Source organism: Oryctolagus cuniculus, chromosome 12 (genome assembly GCF_964237555.1).
Source record: "Oryctolagus cuniculus chromosome 12, mOryCun1.1, whole genome shotgun sequence".
NCBI classification, from domain to species: Eukaryota; Metazoa; Chordata; class Mammalia; order Lagomorpha; family Leporidae; genus Oryctolagus; species Oryctolagus cuniculus.
Genome location: NC_091443.1, coordinates 30,432,427 through 30,454,751, shown reverse-complemented (window position 1 = coordinate 30,454,751; position 22,325 = coordinate 30,432,427). Strand labels below are relative to the sequence as shown.

The following is a 22,325-nucleotide window of genomic DNA, read 5'->3' as shown; positions in this document are numbered from 1 at the left end:
ATGGTTTACTGTCTCTCGACAATCAGATCAAGGATTCTTGAGGACATTGGTCTTAAAAGTGAGTATTTTGCTTCTTTAGCTCTCATTTTAGCTGCACTATTATTTCTCCCAAATCAGGGAGAACATATGGTGTTTGTCTCTTTGGGACTGGGTTATTTCACTAAGTATGAGGTTTTCCAGCTTGCTCCATTTTGTTGAAAAGGACCCGATTTCATTTTTTTTTTTTACTTCTGTGTAGCATTCCATAGTGTACATTTCCCACAATTTTTTTTATCCAGTCTTCGGTTGATGGACATTTAGGTTGCTTCCATGTCTTAGCTATTGTGAATTGAGCTGCGATAAACTTGGAGGTGCAGATAGTTCTTTTGTTTACTGATTTCATTTCCCTTGGGTAAATTCCCGGTAATGAAATGGCTGGGTCATATGGTAGGTCTATATTCAGGTGTTTGAGGTATCTCCATACTGTTTTCCACAGTGGCTTTATTACATTCCCACCAATAATGGGTTAGGGTGCCCTTTTCCCAGCATTCTCTCCAGCATTTGTTGTTTGTTGATTTCTGTATGAGGGCCACTCTAACTGGGGTGAGGTGAAGCCTCATTGTGGTTTTGATTTGTATTTCCCTTATGGCTAGAGATCCTGAGCATTTTTTCATGTGTCTGTTGGACATTTGGATTTCCTCTTTTGAAAAATGTCTGTTAAGGTCCTTGGCCCATCTTTTTATTGGATTGTTTGCTTTGTTGCTGTGGAGTTTCTTGATTATTTTATAGATTCTGGTTGCTAATTCTTTATCAGTTGTGTAGTTTGCAAATAATTTCTCCTATTCTGTCAGTTGCCCCTTCACTTTCCTGACTGTTTCTTTTGCTGTAAAGAAACTTCTTAATTTGAGATAATCCCAATTATTCATTTTGGATTTGACTACCATTTATTGAAGAAGCTGTCCCTGTTCCAGGAGTTGCTTTTAGCTCCTTTGTTGAATATGAGTTGGTTATAGATGTTTGCATTAATTTCTGGTGTTTCTATTCTGTTTCATTGGTCTATCCATTTGCTTTTGTACCAGTACCAGGCTTTTTTGATTATAACTGCCCTATAGTATGTCTTGAAGTCTGGAATTGTGATGCCTCTGGTTTTGCTTTTACTGTATAGGGTTGCTTTAGCTATTCTTGGTCTCCTGTCCTCCATATGAATTTAAGCATAATTTTTTCCAGATCTGAGAAGAATGTCTTTGGTATTTTGATTGGTATCACATTGAATCTAGAAATTGCTTTTGGGAAAATGGACATTTTGATGATATTAATTCTTCCAATCCATGAACATGGCAGATTTTTCATTTTTTTGTGTATTCTTCTATTTCTTTCTTTAATATTTTGTAATTTTTGTCATAGAGATCTTTGACATCCTTGGTTAAATTTATCCCAAGGTACTTGATTGATTTTGTGGCTATTGTTAATGGGATTGATCTTAGAAGTTGTTTCTCGGCCATGTGTATACAAAGGCTATTGATTTCTGTGCATTGACTTTGTATCCTGCTACTTTACCAAACTCTTTTATGAGTTCCAATAGTCTCTTAGAGGAATATTTTGGATCCCCTAAATTAAGAATCATATCATCTGCAAATAGGTATAGTTTAACTTCCTCCTTTCCCATTTGTATCCCTTTAATTTCTTTTTCTTGCTTGATGGCTCTGGCTAAAAGTTCTAGGACCAAATTGAATAGCAATGGTGAGAGTGGACATCCTTGTCTGGTGTCAGTTTTCAATGGAAATGCCTCCAACTTTTCCCCATTCTATATAATGCTGGCAATGGGTTTGTCCTAAATTGCCTTAACTGTGTTGAGGAATGTTCCTTCTAAACCCAATTTGCTTACAGTTTTCATCATGAAAGGGTGTTGTATTTTATCAAATGCTTTCTCTGCATCTATTGAGATGATCATATGATTTTTGTTTCTCAATTTGTTAATGTGATGTATCACATTGATTGACTTTCGAATATTGAACCATCCCTGCATACCAGGGATAAATCCTACTTGGTGAATGATCTTTCTGATTTGTAGTTGGATTCAGTTGGCCATGATTTCGTTGAGTATTTTTGCATCTATCTTCATCAGGGAACTAGGTCTGTAGTTTTCTTTCTCTGTTGTTTATTTTCTGGGTTTAGGAATTAAGGTGATGCTGGCTTCATAGAAAGAATTTGGGAGGATCCTTCCCTGTCAATTGTTTTGAATAATTTGAGAAGAACTGGGATTAGTTGTTCTTTAAATGTCTGGTAGAATTCAACAGTGAAGCCATCCGACTCTTCTTTTAGTAGCGCGTTTATTACTGATTCAATTTTTTTCATGGTTATGGATCTGTTTAGATTTTCTTTTTTTAATTTTAATTTTAATTTTTTAAATTTTTTTATTTAGTAAATATAAATTTCCAAAGTACAGTTTATGGATTACAATGGCTTCCCCCCCCGATAATTTCCCTCCCACTCGCACCCCTCCCATCTCCCGCTTCCTCTCCCATTCCATTCACATCAAGATTCATTTTCAGTTCTCTTTATACACAGAAGATCGATTTAGTATATATTAAGTAAAGATTTCATCATTTTGCACCCACTCAGAAACACAAAGTGTAAAATACTGTTTCAGTACTAATTATAGCATTACTTCACATTGGACAACACACTAAGGACAGATCCCACATGAGAAGTAAGTGCACAGTGATCCTGTTGTTGACTTAACAATTTGACACTCTTGTTTATGGCGTCAGTAATCTCCCTAGGCTCTAGTCATGAGTTGCCAAGGCTATGGAAGCCTTTTGAGTTCGCCGACTTCGATCTTATTCTGAGAGGGTCATAGTCAAAGTGGAAGTTCTCTCCTCCCTTCAGAGAAAGGTCCCTGCTTCTTTGATGGCCCTGTTCTTTCCACTGGGATCTCACTCACAGACATCTTCCATTTAGGTCTTTTTTTTTTTTTTCCAGAGTGTCTTGGCTTTCCATGCCTAAAATACTCTCATGGGCTCTTCAGCCAGATCCAAATGCCTTAAGGGCGGATTCTGAGGCCAGAGTGCTATTTAGGACATCTACCATTCTACGAGTCTGCTGTGTATCCTGCTTCCCATGTTGGATCGTTCTCTCCATTTTGATTCTATCAGTTAGTATTAGCAGACACTAGTCTTGTTTGTGTGATCCCTTTGACTCTTAGACCTATCAGTGTGATCAATTGTGAACTGAAATTGATCACTTGGACTAGTGAGATGGCATTGGTACATGCCACCTTGATGGGATTGTATTGTAATCCCTGGTATGTTTCTAACTCTACCATTTGGGGTAAGTCCGATTGATCATGTCCCAAATTGTACATCTTCTCCCTCTCTTATTCCCACTCTTACATTTAACAGGGATCACTTTTCAGTTAAAATTTAAACACCTAAGAATAATTGTGTGTTAATTACAGAGTTCAACCAATAGTACTAGCACAAAAGAAAGAAAAAATACTAAAAGGGATAAAGTATTACATTGTACATCAACAGTCAGGACAAGAGCTGATCAAGTCGCTGTTTCTCATAGTGTTCATTTCACTTCAAGAGGTTTCCCCTTTGGTGCTCAGTTAGTTGTCATCAATCAGGGAGAACACATGATATTTATCCCTTTGGGACTGGCTTATTTCAGTCAGCATAATGTTTTCAAGATTCCTCCATCTTGTTGCAAATGACCGGGTTTCATTGTTTTTGACTGCTGTATAGTATTCTATAGAGCACATGTCCTATAATTTCTTTATCCAGTCTACTGTTGATGGGCATTTGGGTTGGTTCCAGGTCTTAGCTATTGTGAATTGAGCTGCCATAAACATTAATGTGCAGACAGCTCTTTTGGTTGCCAATTTAATTTCCTTTGGGTAAATTCCAAGGAGTGGGATGGCTGGGTTGAATGGTAGGGTTATATTCAGGTTTCTGAGGAATCTCCAAACTGTCTTCCATAGTGGCTTAACCAGTTTGCATTCCCGCCAACAGTGGGTTAGTGTCCCTTTTCCCCACATCCTCTCCAGCATCTATTGTCGGTAGATTTCTGAATGTGAGCCATTCTAACTGGGGTGAGGTGAAACCTCATTGTGGTTTTGATTTGCATTTCCCTGATTGCTAGTGATCTTGAACATTTTTTCATGTGCCTGTTGGCCATTTGGATTTCCTCTTTTGAAAAATGTCTGTTTAGGCCGTTGGCCCATCTCTTAAGTGGGTTGTTTGTTTTGATGTTGTGGAGTTTTTTGATCTCTTTGTAGATTCTGGTGATCAACCCTTTATCTGTTGCATAGTTTGCAAATATTTTTTCCCATTCTGTCGGTTGCCTCTTCACTCTCCTGACTGTTTCTTTTGCAGTACAGAAAATTCTCAATTTGATACAATCCCAAATGTTAATTTTGGTTTTGACTGCCTGTGCTTCTGGGGTGTTTTCCAAGAAGTCTTTGCCAGTACCTATATCTTGCAGGGTTTTTCCAATGCTCTCTAATAATTTGATGGTGTCAGGTCATAGATTTAAGTCTTTAATCCATGTTGAGTGAATTTTTGTGTAAGGTGAAAGGTAGGGGTTTTGCTTCATACTTCTGCACATGGAAATCCAATTTTCCCAGCACCATTTATTGAATAGACTGGCCTTACTCCAGGGATTGGTTTTGGATCCTTGATTAAATATGAGTTGGCTGTAGATGTTTGGGTTGATTTCTGGTGTTTCAATTCTGTTCCATTGGTCTATCCATCTGTTTCTGTACCAGTACCATGCTGTTTTGATTACAACTGCCCTGTAGTATGTCCTGAAATCTGGTATTTATGATGCCTCTGGCTTTGTTTTTGTTGTCCAAGATTGCTTTAACTATTCGAGGTCTCCTGTGTCTCCATATGAATTTCAGCATCATTTTTTCTAATGATTTTCTAATAAATTTTCTATATATATTTTCTTTTTCCTTTTTTTCTTTTTTTTGACAGGCAGAGTGGACAATGAGAGAGAGAGACTAGAGAAAGGTCTTCCTTTGCCATTGTTTCACCCTCCAACGGCTGCCGTGGCCGGTGCGCTACGGCCGGTGCACCACGCTGATCCCATGGCAGGAGCCAGGTACTTCTCCTTGTCTCCCATGGGGTGCAGGATCCAAGCACTTGGGCCATCCTCCACTGTACTCCCTGGCCACAGCAGAGAGCTGGCCTGGAAGAGGGGCAACTGGGACAGAATCTGGTGCCCCGACTGGGACTAGAACCCGGTGTGCTGGTGCCGCAAGGCAGAGGATTAGCCTAGTGAGCCATGGCGCTGGCCTCTATATATATTTTCTAATATATGGTTTGAGTTCCCTGTGATCTTTTGCTGTGAGGTTTCCTTACTTTACCTTCTTTCATATTGATGACTGTGTTTCTGTGTTCCTGTGTGTAACACATCTTTAAGCATCTTTTGCAAGTCTGGACGAGTGGCGACAAATTCTTTCATTTTTGTTTGCTATGAAAGGTCTTTATTTCACCTTCATTCTCAAATTAAAACTTTGCAGGATATAATATTCTGGGTTGGCAGATTTCTCTCTTAGTACCTGGGCTATATCTTGCCATTCCCTCCTAGCTTGTAGGGTTTCTGATGAGAAATCTGCTGTGAGTCTAATTGGAGATCCTCTGAGAGTAATCTGACATTTCTCTCTTGCACATTTTAGAATCTTTTCTTTATGTTTCACTGAGGTGAGTTTGATTACAACATGTCATGGTGAGCATCTCTTTTGGTCATGTTTACCAGGGGTTCTATGAGCTTCCTGTACTAGGATGTCTCTGTCCTTCTCCAAACCCGGGAAGTTCTCTGCAAGTATCTCACTAAAAAAACCTTCTAATCCTTTCTCTCTCTCCATGCCTTCAGGAACTCCTAGAAGCCGAATGTTGGGTTTTTTAATAGTATCCTGTAGATTCCCAACAATATTTTTTAGATTTCTAATTTCCTCTTCTTTTCTTTGGTTTGACTGTATCCTTTCCTCTCTGTCTTCTAAGTCCAATATTCTCTCTTCTGTTTCACTGACTCTGTTTTTAAGGCTCTCTAATGTGTTTGCCATTTGATCTGTTGAGTTCTTCATTTCTTTTTGATTTCTCTTCACTATCACATTTTCCTGTTCTACTAGTTTCTGCGTTTCATTTTGATTCCTCCTTAAGATTTCATTTTCTCAAAGGAGATTTTCTATCTTGTCCAGTAAGGAATTCTGTACCTCAGGCATTTGTTTTTGAAAACTCCTAAATGTTCTTATCACAAATTTTTTGAAATCCGTATCTTTCATTTCTTCCATCTCATTATTTTCATAATCTTGGCTTGGGGTGTCTTGTTCATTTGGGGGTGTCATAATGTCTTCCTTGTTCTTGTTTCCTCGGTTTTTGCGTTTGTTGCTTGGCATTGTGGAGATATCTTTGGATTCCTCTTCCCTTGCTGTGGTGTTTTTTCTTGTTATACTGTGACTGTATTAAGTGGACTGTCTGCTTTTGATGGAGCCTTAGAGGCTTGAGATAGGTGTGGCCTGAGAGCTCTGTTTGGTTCCTCAGGGTTAAGGGTATGCCAAAGGTGACACTCCCAGGTTAGGCATGGTAAATCTCTCTCTCTCTTTCTTTCTTTCTTTTTTTGATTCAGAAGGGAAGTAATTCTGTACAGCTGAAAGGAATTGGAGGTAGTTAGCAGGCGAGTGATATACCCACAGGATCCAGAGATGGGAAGCTCTTTCCCAAGGACCACACAGGGAATCTTTGTTGCCCTCAGTGTGGGCTCAAATTCTCCTGCAGTCTCCCACTGTGTTGCCAAGGTTACGAACTGTAGCATCTCTGGAGAGTATTCAAGTGAATTCCATGAGTTCTCTCCCCCACCATCTCTTTTTTCACAGTCTCAGTTCATTACCACCACACATTCACTAGGTCCTAATCTCCTGTTATTGCTCCCCCCACCCCCCCACCCCTGCCCAGAGTCAGGTTTTTCTGCCAAGCTGAGGGCCGGTGCAGACCTGAGGTCACCCTGCTTATGATGTATGTCCAAAATGGCACCTGCTCTTTGTCTTGCTCACCTTTGAGAGGTGAGCGGAGAGAGACAAACTCGTGTCCGTATCAGTCACTTTTTTTTCCTCTCTCTTCTAGTTAGCCTGGTGATCTTTTCCCCACAGGGTTTCAAGCCTCGTTCCCTCTGGTCTCCTCTTTCCACTTGCCCACTGGTGTCTCGGACTATTGAGGTTCAGCTCACCTCGCGTTCCAGCGCTGGTGTGTTGATTCTGCCACTGGTGTCCCGAACTGTGGGCTCCCATGCTCTCCATGAAGGTCCACTGTGAATTACTAGTTCTGGAAGAGTTTCCTCTGCTGTTTCTTCCCCTACTCTTCCTTGAACCTGCAGTATCTCCACTTTTATTAAACTGTCTCTTCCTGGACTATCAGTGTGCTCCCTTCCTATTCCACCATCTTGCCGCTCTCTCCCACTTCTAAACTTTCTAGAATTGTTTTGTTTGAGTTGTTAGCAATTAATTGATTTTTTTATGGACAGGAAAGGAAAAACTGTCAAAGAGAACAACAGAATTCCTAATGCATACATAAGAGAACAATTATGACTTTACTTTCTGCTTCTACTTTGGTTAAGAAAGTGCTCCTGTTTAGATTTTCTATGTGTTCATGGCTCAGTTTCTGAAGGTTGTGTGTGTACAGGAATCTATCCATTTCTTCTAGGTTTCCCAATTTGTTGGCATACCACTCTTTGTAGTGGTTTCTGATGATTCTTTTTATTTCTGTTGTGTCTGTTGTTACATTTCCATTACCATCTTTAATTTTACTGATTTGAGTCTTCTCTCCTTTTTTGGGTAGTTGGGCCAATGGTGTGTCTATTTTGTTTATTTTTTTCAAAGAACCATCTCTTGGTTTTGCTGATCTTTTGTATTGTGTTTTTGGCTTCAATTCTGTTTATTTCTTCTCTAATCTTTAGTATTTTTTTTCTTCTGCTGTATTTGGGTTTGGTTTGCTGCCGCTTTTCTAGATCCTTGTGGTGCATAGAGAGGTCATTTATTTGGTACCTTTCCAGTTTCTTGATGTAGGCAACAATTGCTATAAACTTTCCTCTTAGCACTGCTTTTGCTGTATCCCATAAGTTTTGATATGTTGTATTGCCATTTTCCTTTGTTTCTAGAAATTTTTTGATTTCTCTTTTGTTTTCTTCTATGGCCTACTGTTCATTCATAATCATGTTGTTCATTCTCCGTGTGTTTCCATATGATGCAGAGATTCTTGAGTTGTTGATTTTGAGTTTCTTTGTATTGTGGTCTGAGAAGATGCATAGTATAATTTCAATTTTTCTGAATTTGCTGAGGCTCCCTTTATGGCTTAGCATATGATCAATCCTAGAGTAAATTCCATGTACCGGGAAGAAATACGTGTACTCTATGGCTGTGGGGTGGAAGGCTCTGTAGAAATCTACTAGGTCTATTTAATTCATAGTGTCAATTATCTCTTTTGTTTCCTTGTTGGTTTTCTGTCTGGTTGATCTGTCCATTGGTGAAAGTGGGGTATTGAAGTCCCCTGTTACTATTGTATTTGGGTCTTTATCTCCCTTTAAGTCCTTTAATAATTCTTTCAAGTAGCCAGGCACCCTGTAATTAGGTGCATATACATTTATAATAGTAATGGCTTTGTGTTGGATTGATCCTTTAATCATCTTCATCTCTTTTAATAGCTTTTGTGTTAAAGTCTATTTTGTCTGATATTAGGATGGCCACACCAGCTCTTTTTTGGTTTCTGTTAACTTGGAATATCTTTTTCCATCCTTTCACTTTCAGTCTGCATGCATCTTTGCTGGTGAGATGTGATTCCTGAAGGCAACAGATAGATAGGTTTTCTTTTTTAATCCATTCAGCTAGTCTGTGTCTTTTGACTGTAGAGTTGAGACCATTTACATTCACTGTGACTATTGTTAAATACTGTCAATAGGAGCCTAAGATCAGAGCTCAGTACAGTTCTGATGACATTTCAGCCAAGTCATGGGGAAGTTCTTTGTCAAATTGCCCATCAGAGAACTCACATTTGAAGCCAGGACCAGTTGGCGTGTGAACCCAACTGTACTCGTGGGAGCAGCAGCTAGGGGCTGTTAACTCCACAGCAGGTTCTTTTGAAGAAGATGTTAGTGGTACACTGCCATGACAGCCTTAGTTATACATGTACACAGCTTAAAAATAAAGTAGCACTACAATCTAACAGTGAAAATAATAGTCGATGCCCATTCCTACTCTTATCTAATTCTGTTCCCCTAGCCAAGACTTTTAATTCTTTTAGCTATTTCTTCTGGTGTTTTCAAGTTTCTAAATGACATTCATAAACTGCTATTTATAAAATTTTTCATTGTACACATTAGCTTCTGAATTCCTATTATGAAAGATGAATTTTAGCTCACTTACATATGCCTCAACCACTCCTCCCCTAACAACCATTTATCCTCCTTTATTTTCCTATCATATTTGCATAACCTTTGGTTAGACATGTATTCAGTGTTTAGATTTTGTAAATATACGTAGCTAAGCAGAGATATTACTTTTCTCCTTGGAATTAATAATTACCTTCTTTCTGTGATGCGTTTTATTACTTATTTTTATTGAAGCTGTTTACTATAGAGTCACTGTACATGATTGTTTTCATCCTGGAAGGATTTCTTTTTCTCTCCTTATAAAGCAACATAAAGGGGCAGACATTTACCCTAGTCATTAAAATGCTGCTTGGATTCCTGAGTCCCAGGGTTTTAATTTTAGCTCCACTCCTGGTCCCAGTTTCTTGCTAATATTAACTCTAACAGGCAGCTGATGATAGCTCAAGTACTTGAGTCGCCATATCCACAAAGATACTCAGATACCAGGATACCTTTCTCCTTCCTCCTCTATCCAACAAATATAAAAATAAAAAACCCAAATATCTAATTAACTCCTACTCATTTTGGGTCTCATTTACTCTAGACAACTTCTATGTCTGGATCAGATTCTTATTTTATTTTAAATTGCATATGTGTACATCTCTTCCCTCTCTTATTCCCACTCTTATATTTAACAGCGATCACTTTTCTTTTAAGTTTCAACACTTAAGAATAATTGTGTATTAATTACAGAATTGAACAAATAGTATTATGTAGAACAAACAGAAAAAAATACTAAAAGGGATAAAATATTAAGTTGCTCATCAATAGTCAGGGCAAGTCACTGTTTCTCATAGTGTCCATTTCACTTTAACAGGTTTCCTTTTTGGTGCTTGGTTAGTTGTCACCAATCAAGGAGAGCATATGATATTTGTGCCAATGGGACTGGTTTATTTCACTCAGCATGATGTTTTCGATTCCTTCATTTTGTTGCAAATGACCAGATTTCATTGTTTTTTTACTGCTGTAGAGAGGGAAGAGATGTACAATTTGGGACATGCTCAATCGGACTTGCCCCAAATGGTGGAGTTAGAAACATACCAGGAGATTCCAATTCAATCCCATCAAGGTGGCATGTACCAATGCCATCTCACTAGTCCAAGTGATCAATTTCTGTTCATAATTGATCATAATGATAGGACTAAGAGTCAAAGGGATCACATAAACAAGAATAGTGTGTGAATATACTAATTGATAGAATAAAAAATGGAGAGAATGATCCAACATGGGAAGTGGGATACATAGCAGACTCATAGAATGGCAGATGTCCTAAACAGCACTCTGGCCTCAGAATCAGCCCTTAAGGCATTTGGATCTGGCTGAAGAGCCCATGAGAGTATTTTAGGCATGGAAAGCCAAGACACTCTGGGGGGGAAAAAAAAAAGACCTAAATGGAAGATGTCTGCGAGTGAGATCCCAGTGGAAAGAACAGGGCCATCAAAGAAGCAGGGACCTTTCTCTGAAGGGAGGAGAGAACTTCCACTTTGACTATGACCCTCTCAGAATAAGATCGAAGTCGGCGAACTCAAAAGGCTTCCATAGCCTTGGCAACTCATGACTAGAGCCTAGGGAGATTACTGACGCCATAAACAAGAGTGTCACATTGTTAAGTCAACAACAGGAGTCACTATGTGCTTACTTCTTATGTAGGATTTCTGTCCTTAATGTGCTGTACATTGTGATTTAATGCTATAACTAGTACTGAAACAGTATTTTACACTTTGTGTTTCTGAGTGGGTGCAACCTGTTGAAATCTTTACTTAATATATACTAAATCGATCTTCTGTGTATAAAGAGAACTGAAAATGAATCTTGATGTTAATGCAAGGGGAGAGAGAGCGGTGGGGAGGGAAGTTATGGGGGGGGAAGCCATTGTAATCCATAAGCTATACTTTGGAAATCATATTCATTAAATAAAAGTTAAAAAAAATAACTAGCGCAGCCTTAAAAATTTGCATATGTGATGATTCGTTACTTATCCTTTTAAGCATTTCACAGTTCTTTATATGAAAACATCCAAAATCCTTTCTTCTAGTTTTTTCATAGAAAAATGTAAAATTTGTTAAAATTGTCATAGTCAGGCCGGCACTGCAGCTCACTTGGCTAATCCTCTGCCTGTGGCACTGGCACCATGTGTTCTATTCCTGGTTGGGGCACCGGATTCTGTCCCAGTTGCTCCACTTCCAGTCCAGCTCTCTGCTGTGGCCCGGGAGTGCAGTGGAGGATGGCCCAAGTGCATGGGCCCTGCACCTGCATGGGAGACCAGGAGGAAGCACCTTGCTCCTGGCTTCGGATCAGCACAGCGCGCTGGCCTTAGCGGCCACTCAGGGGGTGAACCAGTGGAAACAGGAAAACCTTTCTCTCTGCTCTCTCACTGTCTAACTCTGCCTGTCAAAAAAAATTATCGTAGTCACCCTACTGTGCAATTGAACCCCAGGACTTCTTACTCCTATATAGCTATAACTTAGTAGTCAAAATTAAACCTTTCCCTAATCCTCTTTCCCCAGCCTGTGGTAACTATCATTATATTTTTAACATTTCCTAAAAAAAGATTTATTTATTTATTCAGAAGATACACAGAGAGAAAGAATGATTGATCTACCTGCTAGTTCACTTCCCAATGTGTGCAATGACTGGGGCTGATCTAGACCATGGCCAGGAGCTTGGAATTCCATCTGGGTTTTCCACTTGTGTGGCAGGGGCTGGAGTACTTGGGCCATCTTCTGCTGCTTTCCCAGGATTATTAGCAGAGAACTGGATCAGAAGTGGAGCATCTGAGACTTGAACCAGTACACATAAGTGATGTTGGCAATGAAGATAACAGCTCAACTTGCTGAGCCACAGCACTGGCTCTGATATATTTTTAACTTTTCTGAGATCCACCAATTTTTTTAGACTCCACATCTGAGTGATATCATGTGCTATTTGTCTTTGTGTGCTTGGCTTATTTCACTTAACATAATGACCTCTTTGGTTAAATTTATTCCAGGGGATTTTTTTTTTTGTAGCTATTAGAATTGAGATTGCTTCCTTGATTTCTTTTTTTTTTGAGACAATTCTCTTTATTATTTTTTTGTTTTCTTTTTTTATCTTTTATATTATTATTAATTATTTTTTAATAATTTTTTATTTAGTAAATATAAATTTCCAAAGTACAGTTTATGGATTACAATGCCCCCCCAATTATTTCCCTCCCACTCGCACCCCTCCCATCTCCCACTCCCTCTCCCATTCCATTCACATCAAGATTCATTTTCAATTCTCGTTATATACAGAAGATCGATTTAGTATATATTAAGTAAAGATTTCAACAGGTTGCACCCACTCAGAAACACAAAGTGTAAAATACTGTTTCAGTACTAGTTATAGCATTATTTCACATTGGACAACACATTGAGGACAGATCCCACATGAGAAGTAAGCACATAGTGACTCCTGTTGTTGACTTAACAATGTGACACTCTTGTTTATGGCGTCAGTAATCTCCCTAGGCTCTAGTCATGAGTTGCCAAGGCTATGGAAGCCTTTTGAGTTCGCCGACTTCAATCTTATTCTGAGAGGGTCATAGTCAAAGTGGAAGTTCTCTCCTCCCTTCAGAGAAAGGTCCCTGCTCCTTTGATGGCCCCGTTCTTTCCACTGAGATCTCACTCGCAGAGATCTTTCATTTAGGTGTTCTTTTTTTTCCCCCCAGAGTGTCTTGGCTTTCCATGCCTAAAATACTCTCATGGGCTCTTCAGCCAGATCCAAATGCCTTAAGGGCTGATTCTGAGGCCAGAGTGCTGTTTAGGACGTCTGCTATTCTACGAGTCTGCTATGTATCCCACTTCCCATGATGGATCATACTCTCCCTTTTTGATTCTATCCGTTAGTATTAGCAGACACTAGTCTTGTTTGTGTGATTCCTTTGACTCTTAGACTTTTTTAGATGATTCGCTATTGGACTATAGCAATGCTACTAATTTTGTACATTGACTTTTTATTCTGCAAGTTTGCTGAATTTGTTTATTAGTTATAATAACTTTTTGGTTGAGTCTTTGGGATTTACAATATATAAGAACATATTATCTGCCAACAGTGACAATTTGACTTACTCTTTTTCAATCTGGATACCATTTATTTTTTTATGTTGCCTTATTTCCCTAGCTAGGATTTCCAGAGCTGTGTTGAATAAAAATGATGAAAGTGGGCATCCTTGTCGTGTGCCAGAAGAGAGAAATACTTCAGCTTTTCTCTGTTGAACATTATATTAGCTATTGATTTGTTATATATGGCTTTTATTATGTTGGGGTATGTTCCTTCTATACTTAATTTGTTCAGTTCTTGTTAGGAAGAGGCTGGGAAAAGAGGATTTGTTCAGTTTTTGTTGAATTTTATCAAAGTCTTTTTCTGCATCTATTGAGATGATCATATATGTTTTGCCCTTCATTCTGTTGATGTGATTCATATTTAGTGACTTGAATACCTGAATCATCATTGCATCCCTAGGATGAATCCCACTTGAGCATGGTGATTAATCTTTTTAATATGTTGTTGGATTATATGATTATATTTGATAACATTTTGTTGAGGATTTTTTGCATCTATTTTTATAAAATATATTGGCCTGTATTTCCTTTTTTGTTTTGTCTTTGTCTCATTTTGGTATCAAGGCAATACTGACCTCATATAATTAACTTGGAAGAATTCTTTCCTCTTCAATTTTTTGAAATAATTTAAGAAAATTGTTTTTTATTCTTCCTTAAAAGTTTGGTAGAATTCAGCAGTGAAGCAAATTATTTCAAGCTTTTCTTTTATGGAAGGCTTTTTTTTTAGATTTACTTATTCATTAGAGAGGCAGAGTGACCACAATGGCCAGAACTGCACTGATCCAAAACTAGGAGCCAGCTATGACACAGTGACAACTCCCTAGAAAAGATACTTGATGTGATTTCTATTCTTTTAAATTTGTTTAAACCTCTTTTGTGATCTACCACATAACCTGTCCTTGAAAGTAGCAGCTATTGGGTGGAAAGTTCTTAGATACCTGTTAAGTCCAATTGATCTAGAGTGCATTTTTTTTAAATTCTGTTTTTTCATTGTTGATTTTCTGTCTAAATGATCTGACACTGGAGTGTTAAGGTCTACTATTATTGGAGTCTATCTCTCCACTTGGGTCTATTAATATTTGCTTTATGTATTTGGGTACCGGAATATTTGATACATATATGCTTACAGCAGTTATTTCCTTTTTCTGGATTGAACCCTTTATCATTACATAATGACCTTATTGGTCTCTTTTTACTGCTTTTGATTTAACATCTGTCTTAACTGATAGAAGATAGATATTGTCTACTCCTGCTTTCTTTTGAGTTCTGTTTTCATGGACCATCAATGTCTATCCTTTTAGTTTCAGTCTATGTATATCATTAGAAATGAAGTGAGTTTCTTGGAAGCAGCATACAGTTAAATTCTGTTTTTTAATCCATTTGGTCACTCTATGTCTTTTAATTGGAGAATTTAGTCCATTGACATTTAAGGAAATTATTGATAAAGTCTTACTGTCACTATTTTGACATTTGTTTTGTATTTTTATTGTTAGTTCCTTTTTTTCCTTTCCTTCTATTACAATCTTCATTTTTGTATAAGTGGTTTTCTGTATTGGTGTACTTTGATTCATGTATATATCGATTTTATTTTTTGGTTACTTTGTGGTTACTTTGAGTGTTACAAAAAAAACTTCTTTTGGCTATAACAAGCTTTCTTGAAATAATAGCAACATTGATTATACAGATATGGAAAGAAAAATATAAAAAGCAAAGAGAGAAAATCCTAACAAAGCACTGCATTTGTGTTCCACCCCCCCATTTTGAATTTTTGATGTTACATTTAGCCTCTTTAGTATTGCCTGTTAACAGTTTAATTCAGTAATTGTAATTTTTAAAGTCTTCACAGTAAAGATATAAAGATTTACATATCATATTTACAGTATTAGAACATTCTGAATTTGTTTAGTTAATTTAACTAGTGAGTTTCCTATATTCTGTTATTTCCTTTTTACTTGTTCATGTCTCTTTCTTTTAGTTTGAAGGACTCTCTTTTGCATATTTTGTAAGGCAGGTCTAGTGGTGGTAAATTCTCTCAACTTTTTTTTTTTTTTTTTTTTTTTTGACAGGCAGAGTGGACAGTGAGAGAGAGAGAGACAGAGAGAGAAAGGTCTTCCTTTGCCGTTGGTTCACCCTCCAATGGCCGCCGCTGCAGTCGGCGCACCGCGCTGATCCTGGCAGGAGCCAGGAGCCAGGTGCTTTTCCTGGTCTCCCATGGGGTGCAGGGCCCAAGCACCTGGGCCATCCTCCACTGCACTCCCTGGCCATAGCAGAGAGCTGGCCTGGAAGAGGGGCAACCGGGACAGAATCCGGCGCCCCGACCGGGACTAGAACCCGGTGTGCCGGCGCCGCAAGGTGGAGGATTAGCCTATTGAGCCACGGCGCCGGCCAAATTCTCTCAACTTTTGTTTGAGAATATCTGAAGGATAGATTTGCTGGGTAAAGTATTATTGACAATTTTTTTCCCTTCAGAATTGTAAAAGTCTAATTCCAACCCAACTGGCCTATAATGTTTCTGTTGAGAAATCTGCAGTCAGGAGAATTCAGACCCCTGTATGTGATACTTGTTTTTCTCTTGTAAGTTTGAAAATCATCTCTTTATTTTTAATTTTGGAGAACTCGATTATAATATGTCTTGGGGGTAGATTTGGTTGAGTTGAATCTGACTGGTGACCTTTGACTTTTCTGTACTTGTATAATTGTATCTTCCTCTTGGTTGGAACAGTTTTCTGTCATTCTCTCTCCTAATATGCATTATACCCTTTTGGCATTCTCCAATCTCTTTTGAAGCCCAACAACTCAAATATTTGTTCTTTTCATGCTATCCCATATTTCCTGTAAGTTTTTTTTCATTTCCTTTGATTCTTTTTTCTTTTTTTCTCTGCCAGCTGTGTATTATCCAATAGTCTCTCTTCAAACTCATTAACTTTTTTCTGTTTTATCTTTGCTTTCTAAGATGCTTTCTATCACATTTTAAATTTCACTTAGTGTACTTTTCAAATGAAACATTCTCATTTTTGTTTAATTACTTTTTGTTTAATATACCTTTCTGGAAAATCTCTCTGTTATAATATTGAATCATATCTCTGTGGTGCCTTAAATTTCAATGAGCTTTAAAAGAACTATTTTAAAATCTTTGTCTAAATGAGCATTTGGAAATTTCAGTTCCTAAATGATTGGTTTCTGGTACCATATTTCGCTTTTTGAGTGAGTTCATGGATCTTTCTTTTTTTTAAGATTTATTTATTTTTTTTAATTTGAGAGGCAGAGTTTCAGGCAGACAGAGGAAGAGACAGAGAGAGAGGTCTTCCATCCACCACTAGTTCATTCCCCATATGGTCGTTCCAATTTTAGTATATGTGCTGCCAAAATGAGTACCCCATGTGGTCGTAATAGCCAGAGCTGTATCCAAAGCCAGGAACCAGAAATATCTTCCAGGCCTCCCACATGGGTGCAGGTGCCCAGCATTTTGGCCATTTTCCACTGCTTTTCCACACCATTAGCAGGGTTCTGGTTTGAAAATGGAGCAGACAGAACTTGAACTGGCATCTTTATGTGATGCTGGCATCCATAGGCGGAAGCTTAACCTATGCCATAGCTCTGGCCCCTCATCCCTGGAATTTCCTGAGGCTTGTTGGTATACAGTGTCATCTGTGCTTTGAAGGGTTAGTTGTGGTAAACAACCTTATTAAGTAGATAATATTAATGCACCTACTTTGCAAATGAAGAACCTGAAATACAGAGAAGTAACTTCAGTCATGATATGTAGCTACTAAGTGGCAGAGCTAAGATCAGAACCTAGTCTGGTACCCATTACTATTTATTGAGTAGTAGATGGAATGAAGGAATTACAAAAAGTTCTTTAGGATTCTTTTATCTGAAGCAGGAATATATTAGGGCACCTTTAGTCCTCATAGCTAGTTATTCATGAACAGTATGTACAAACTTCATTATTATGACATATTACTGTATACTAAAAGAAAAGCAGCATCGAAAGTATTTATAAATCAGGTACTAAATTTATTCATTATTGTGTAAAGAAAACTATGCAGATTTGATCCCTAACTTTTTTTTTTTTGACAGGCAGAGTGAACAGTGAGAGAGAGAGACAGAGAGAAAGGTCTTCCTTTTGCTGTTGGTTCACCCTCCAATGGCCACTGCAGCCGGCGTGCTGTGGCCAGCACACTGTGCTGATCTGAAGCCAGGAGCCAGGTGCTTCTCCTGGTCTCCCATGTGGGTGCAGGGCCCATACACTTGGGCCATCCTCCACTGCACTCCCGGGCCACAGCAGAGAGCTGGCCTGGAAGAGGGGCAACCGGGACAGAATCTGGTGCCCGAGTCGGGACTAGAACCTGGTGTGCCGGCGCCACAGGCGGAGGATTAGCCTATTGAGCCGCGGTGCTGGCCTGATTCCTAACTTTTAAGTCTTCCAGAAGTTAACTATCAAAACTATCAAATGAAATTAAAATGTCCTTTTTTATCAAATGAGCTAACTGAGTGGATCTCTTTCTGCCTTTCAATTCTTTTGGTGATATGTGACACTTTATGTGATAATGTTCAATATCTATAGCCTAATCTATTGGGATACAGTATTTTTGTAAAACAACTCAGCTATTAAAAATTATAGTTTACGTTTTGGGCTTCTAACTTATCCATTTTTAATGCTTTCAAGAATCAGTTCTTTTAGAAAAGAATTTTTTAAAAGATTTATTTGTTTATTTGAAAGGCAGAATTACAGAGAGGCAGAGGCACAGAGAGAGAGAGATCTTCCATCCACTGGTTCACTCCCCAAATGGCCACAACAGCTGGAACTGGGCCAATCCGAAGCCAGGAGCCAGGATACAGGAGTTTCTTCAGGGTTTCCCACATGGGTGCAGGATCCCAAGGACTTGGGCCATCTTCTGCTGCTTTCCCAGGCACGTAACAGGGAGCTGGATTGGAAGTAGGGCAGCTGGGACTCCAGCTGGCACCCATATGAGATGCTGGCACTGTAGGCTATACCAGCTATGCCACAGCATTGGCCCCTAGAAATGAATTTTAAAACCATTCCATACCCAATAGTTTGAACCACTCCTCCACTATTTTTCACCTTAACATTTTCTATTTATTTGTTTTGTAATGCATACAAAAACTTTACCAAAACACAAACTCCTTTCTTAGTGTGTATAAGAGCTTTTATTTTCTCAACAATCGTTAAATGTTAGGGCAAAGTGTTCTTCCTCTGTAAGTTGGATGCTTACGTTTGTTTCCCACTGCAACTAGCTCAGTATTTTGTTTTAATGGAAACTGCCTCATCATATTGAAGAATTTACTTAGCATTTAAAAATTGTATTGGCAAAATTAATTGCAAAGAGAATTGAGTCCATGTGTTTGCTCTAGATAACTTACAATTTGATGTTACTTCTCTAATATTTGACTATTTGAAATGGAATTGTTTATGCATTGTCAAAGATGATGTACAATGTTTCACTGAAGTTGGAAGTTTCATTTGCAAGACAGACTGCAGCATAAAAGTAGCAGTCATAAGCATTTAAAAATTATTATCTCCTCTTAGAGAAATATGATGGTTGTTGCGAATCACCAGAATGGAGGTTAATCAGAAGCTGGTAATATAATTTCATGTATCCTTGTTTTATAGTACTCTAAGTAACAGGTTTAGTCAGAAAACTTGTGCTGTACTTGGATCAGCTTAATGAGAAAAGATCTTTTTGTGACAGGCTCAGTATTATGCAAACTGGGTGAGGAGGGTGAGCTATATATACTCCTTCCTGGTGTAATTTTAAGAATGCTAAAATTCATGGAGTATAATATTTATTGATGTTATGGGCATAGGTGACTTCTGTGAAATCTGATCAGGCTTGGTTAAGATGTTGACCTGTCTTAGGTAACCAAGGTAAGCTTTGATGACCATGTTATTATGATAGATGATGAAAAGTATTCTGATAGAGGAAGTAGAGAAATACTAAAGATAAATAGGCCTGCTTTATAATTTTATGAAACTGTTTGACTTCTCTGTTTGCATTTGTTAGCAACCAGAGAATGGCAAGTGACATTTATGATTTGATTGAGGACCCATGTAAATCTTGGAAGAGACAGCATTAAATTAGAGTGTTTATGAAAGGTAATTCATGGCTGGTGCTGTGGCTCACTAGGCTAATCCTCTGCCTGCGGCACTGGCACCCCAGGTTCTAGTCCCGGGTTGGGGTGCCAGATTCTGTCCCAGTTGCTCCTCTTCCAGGCCAGCTCTCTGCTGTGGCCCGGGAGTGCAGTGGAGGATGGCCCAAGTGCATGGGCCCTGCACCCGCATGAGAGACCAGGAAGAAGCACCTGGCTCCTGGCTTCGGATCAGTGCAGTGCGCTGGCCATAGCGGCCACTCAGGGGGTGAACTAATGGAAACAGGAAGATCTTTCTCTCTGTCTCTCTCTCTCTCACTGTCTAACTCTGCCTGTCAAAAAAAAAAAAAAAAAAAGAAATAAAAAAAAAAAGAAAGGCACTTCATGTTATAGGTGCCATTCACACATTAGATGCTGTATGAAATGAATGAAAAGGCATGTAAAACAAAGAGGCCAGGAGATGATGAATGTAGAATAACTTTGTTCTAGAGAGAAGTGACCATATTTTTCTTGCTTTATTGAATTACCTCCCCTTCTACCTTTTTACATACAGGAGAAACAACCTCTTGGAATGTTATTTATAATTCCAAAAGCAAGAATTAATTCACTAATTAGAAGTTATTTATTAATGTCTTAGGAGGTAGTGGTACTGCAGCACGTTGGCAAAGATGGGAGTTCCTGGATCTGAAGAGGGTCCTGTTGACACTTTGCTTGGCCCTGAGCCTTTGACAGCAGGAGCTGGAGCTGCTTGTTGCCACTAAAAGAGTACCTCATTGTCAGCACAGAAGAACGTTGACTGGAGTGATAGGGAGTTGTTTCTTCTGAAGCGGTGGTTCATATCATTTTTTCACTAGATCATGAAGGAAGAATCTCATGTGACATTAGCAAATAGAGTGTAAAATTTTAAACAAGAAATTGAAAAGGATATGGTGGATACACAGGCAGGAGTCTTAAATCAACTTTTTATGTGTATGTCCTACAGATCTTGGCTTTAAAAAGCTGGTTTCCTATACTGGGTATCTTTTCTTGTTTAGAATCCTCATCAAGCCCCATACTGGGTTTCATGTTGATTTTAAAATGCTGATGCAGATGGTAATTTGATGATTGAGAAAAAGGAATATTTTTAAGCTGCAGGGATCATAAATAAACAAGATGACTTGAAGACAATGAAGACTAATGAAACAGATTGTCAGGAACAGTGAAGGAACTTGAGTAAATACAAACTTTCAGATTAATTTCTTTGAAAAAAGAGGTGAAAAGAAATATAATTATAAATAATTTATGGAAAATGTATGGAAGATTTATGGAAAATTTATAAATGAAGGTTCACAAAATGGACTTTTTTCAGTTTTCTAAAGGCTCATTTCATGAGAAAAGTAGTCTTTTTAAAATGGCTCTTTTTTACTAACCCTACAAATAAAGGCGTTTAATTGAAAAATGTCAGAGAGAAGTTGTCAGCAGGAGAGAACATTAGTTTGGATGAGTTAAAGTCATTTGCCACTTTATCACCCCATTGGAAGACTTTGCTATTACCATGCAAATGTTTAGTTTAGCTCTTTGCCCAGGTTAGGTTAGTGGAGTGGTTTTTTTTTTTTTTTTTTTTTTTTAAAGAAAGAAAATATTCCATGTAGAGAGGCTGGTTAATGGGTACGGGGACAGTTGTTTAGAGCAATAACTTCTAATGTTCTATGGAGCAGTAGGATAACTATGCTTGACAAAGTTAATCAGCTATTTCAAAATAGCTAGTAGAGCAGATTTTGAATGTTCCCATCACATAGAAATGATAAATTTCTTTGGTGATAGATATGCCAATTATTCTGATCTGATAATTACACAGTATCCATGTATTGAAATGTCATCTGTTTCTCATAAATGAATATATTACTATATGTCAACTAATTTTTTTGGTTAAAAAACTTTAAAAAGAGAGCAACAGGACAGGAGCTCTCAGACAATATTTTGGACACCATCTGCCAGATTTGTGATTTGGTAAGTGATAAATGTCTTACGGAGTATTTCCTAGAGTGTTAAAGAATAGGATGTTTTGAGGGTTTGGAGTACCACACCAACAAAGTATGCAGGAATATTGGGAATATTCTAAAAAAAAGAAAGCATCAAATATGTAAGACAAATCTCATGACAAGCTGAAAAAGAAAATTTTTTTAAAAAATATAATATGGTAACTATATTGCTCCGAATGTCAGAACTTTTTAAGTACAGCTGATTTTCTTAAGTGTTCATTGATTTCTTTTATAATATAAAGATGCTGAAGTTATGTTCTGTGCTTTGGTAGGATGAGAAGACTAGCTATGCAGTGATTTCTTAGACAAGAGCATGTTGTACTTTCTGGAAGGGTAAACAAGAACTTAGGGAAAAAAGTGCTTGACACACAAGGCATTTATCAATTATAGAAGTTGTGATGTTACTAAGAAAATAAATAAATATAAAACCTTTTATTCAAGGTGAATATTTTGGAACTGTGTGTTTAGCTACCATTGAGATAACCTGCATCCCATATAGAAGTGCTGGGGATTGAATCCCCCTTTTGCTTCCAATCCAGCAACCTGCTAATGTGACTTGGAGGCAGCATATAATGGCACAAGTACTCGAGTTTTTGCCACTTGACATGGGAGACCTAGATGGAGTTCCTGGCCTCCTGGCTACAGTCTGGTCCAACCCTGGTTGTTGTGGGCATTTGAGGAGTGAACAGCAGATGGAAGATTTGTC

The 22,325-nt window shown here is 38.2% G+C and overlaps 1 pseudogene; it reads left to right on the top strand.

The window, feature by feature from the left end:
• Window positions 1–21,724, top strand: LOC103351246 (calcium uptake protein 2, mitochondrial-like; annotated as a pseudogene).
• Window positions 21,725–22,325: the final 601 nt, after the last annotated feature.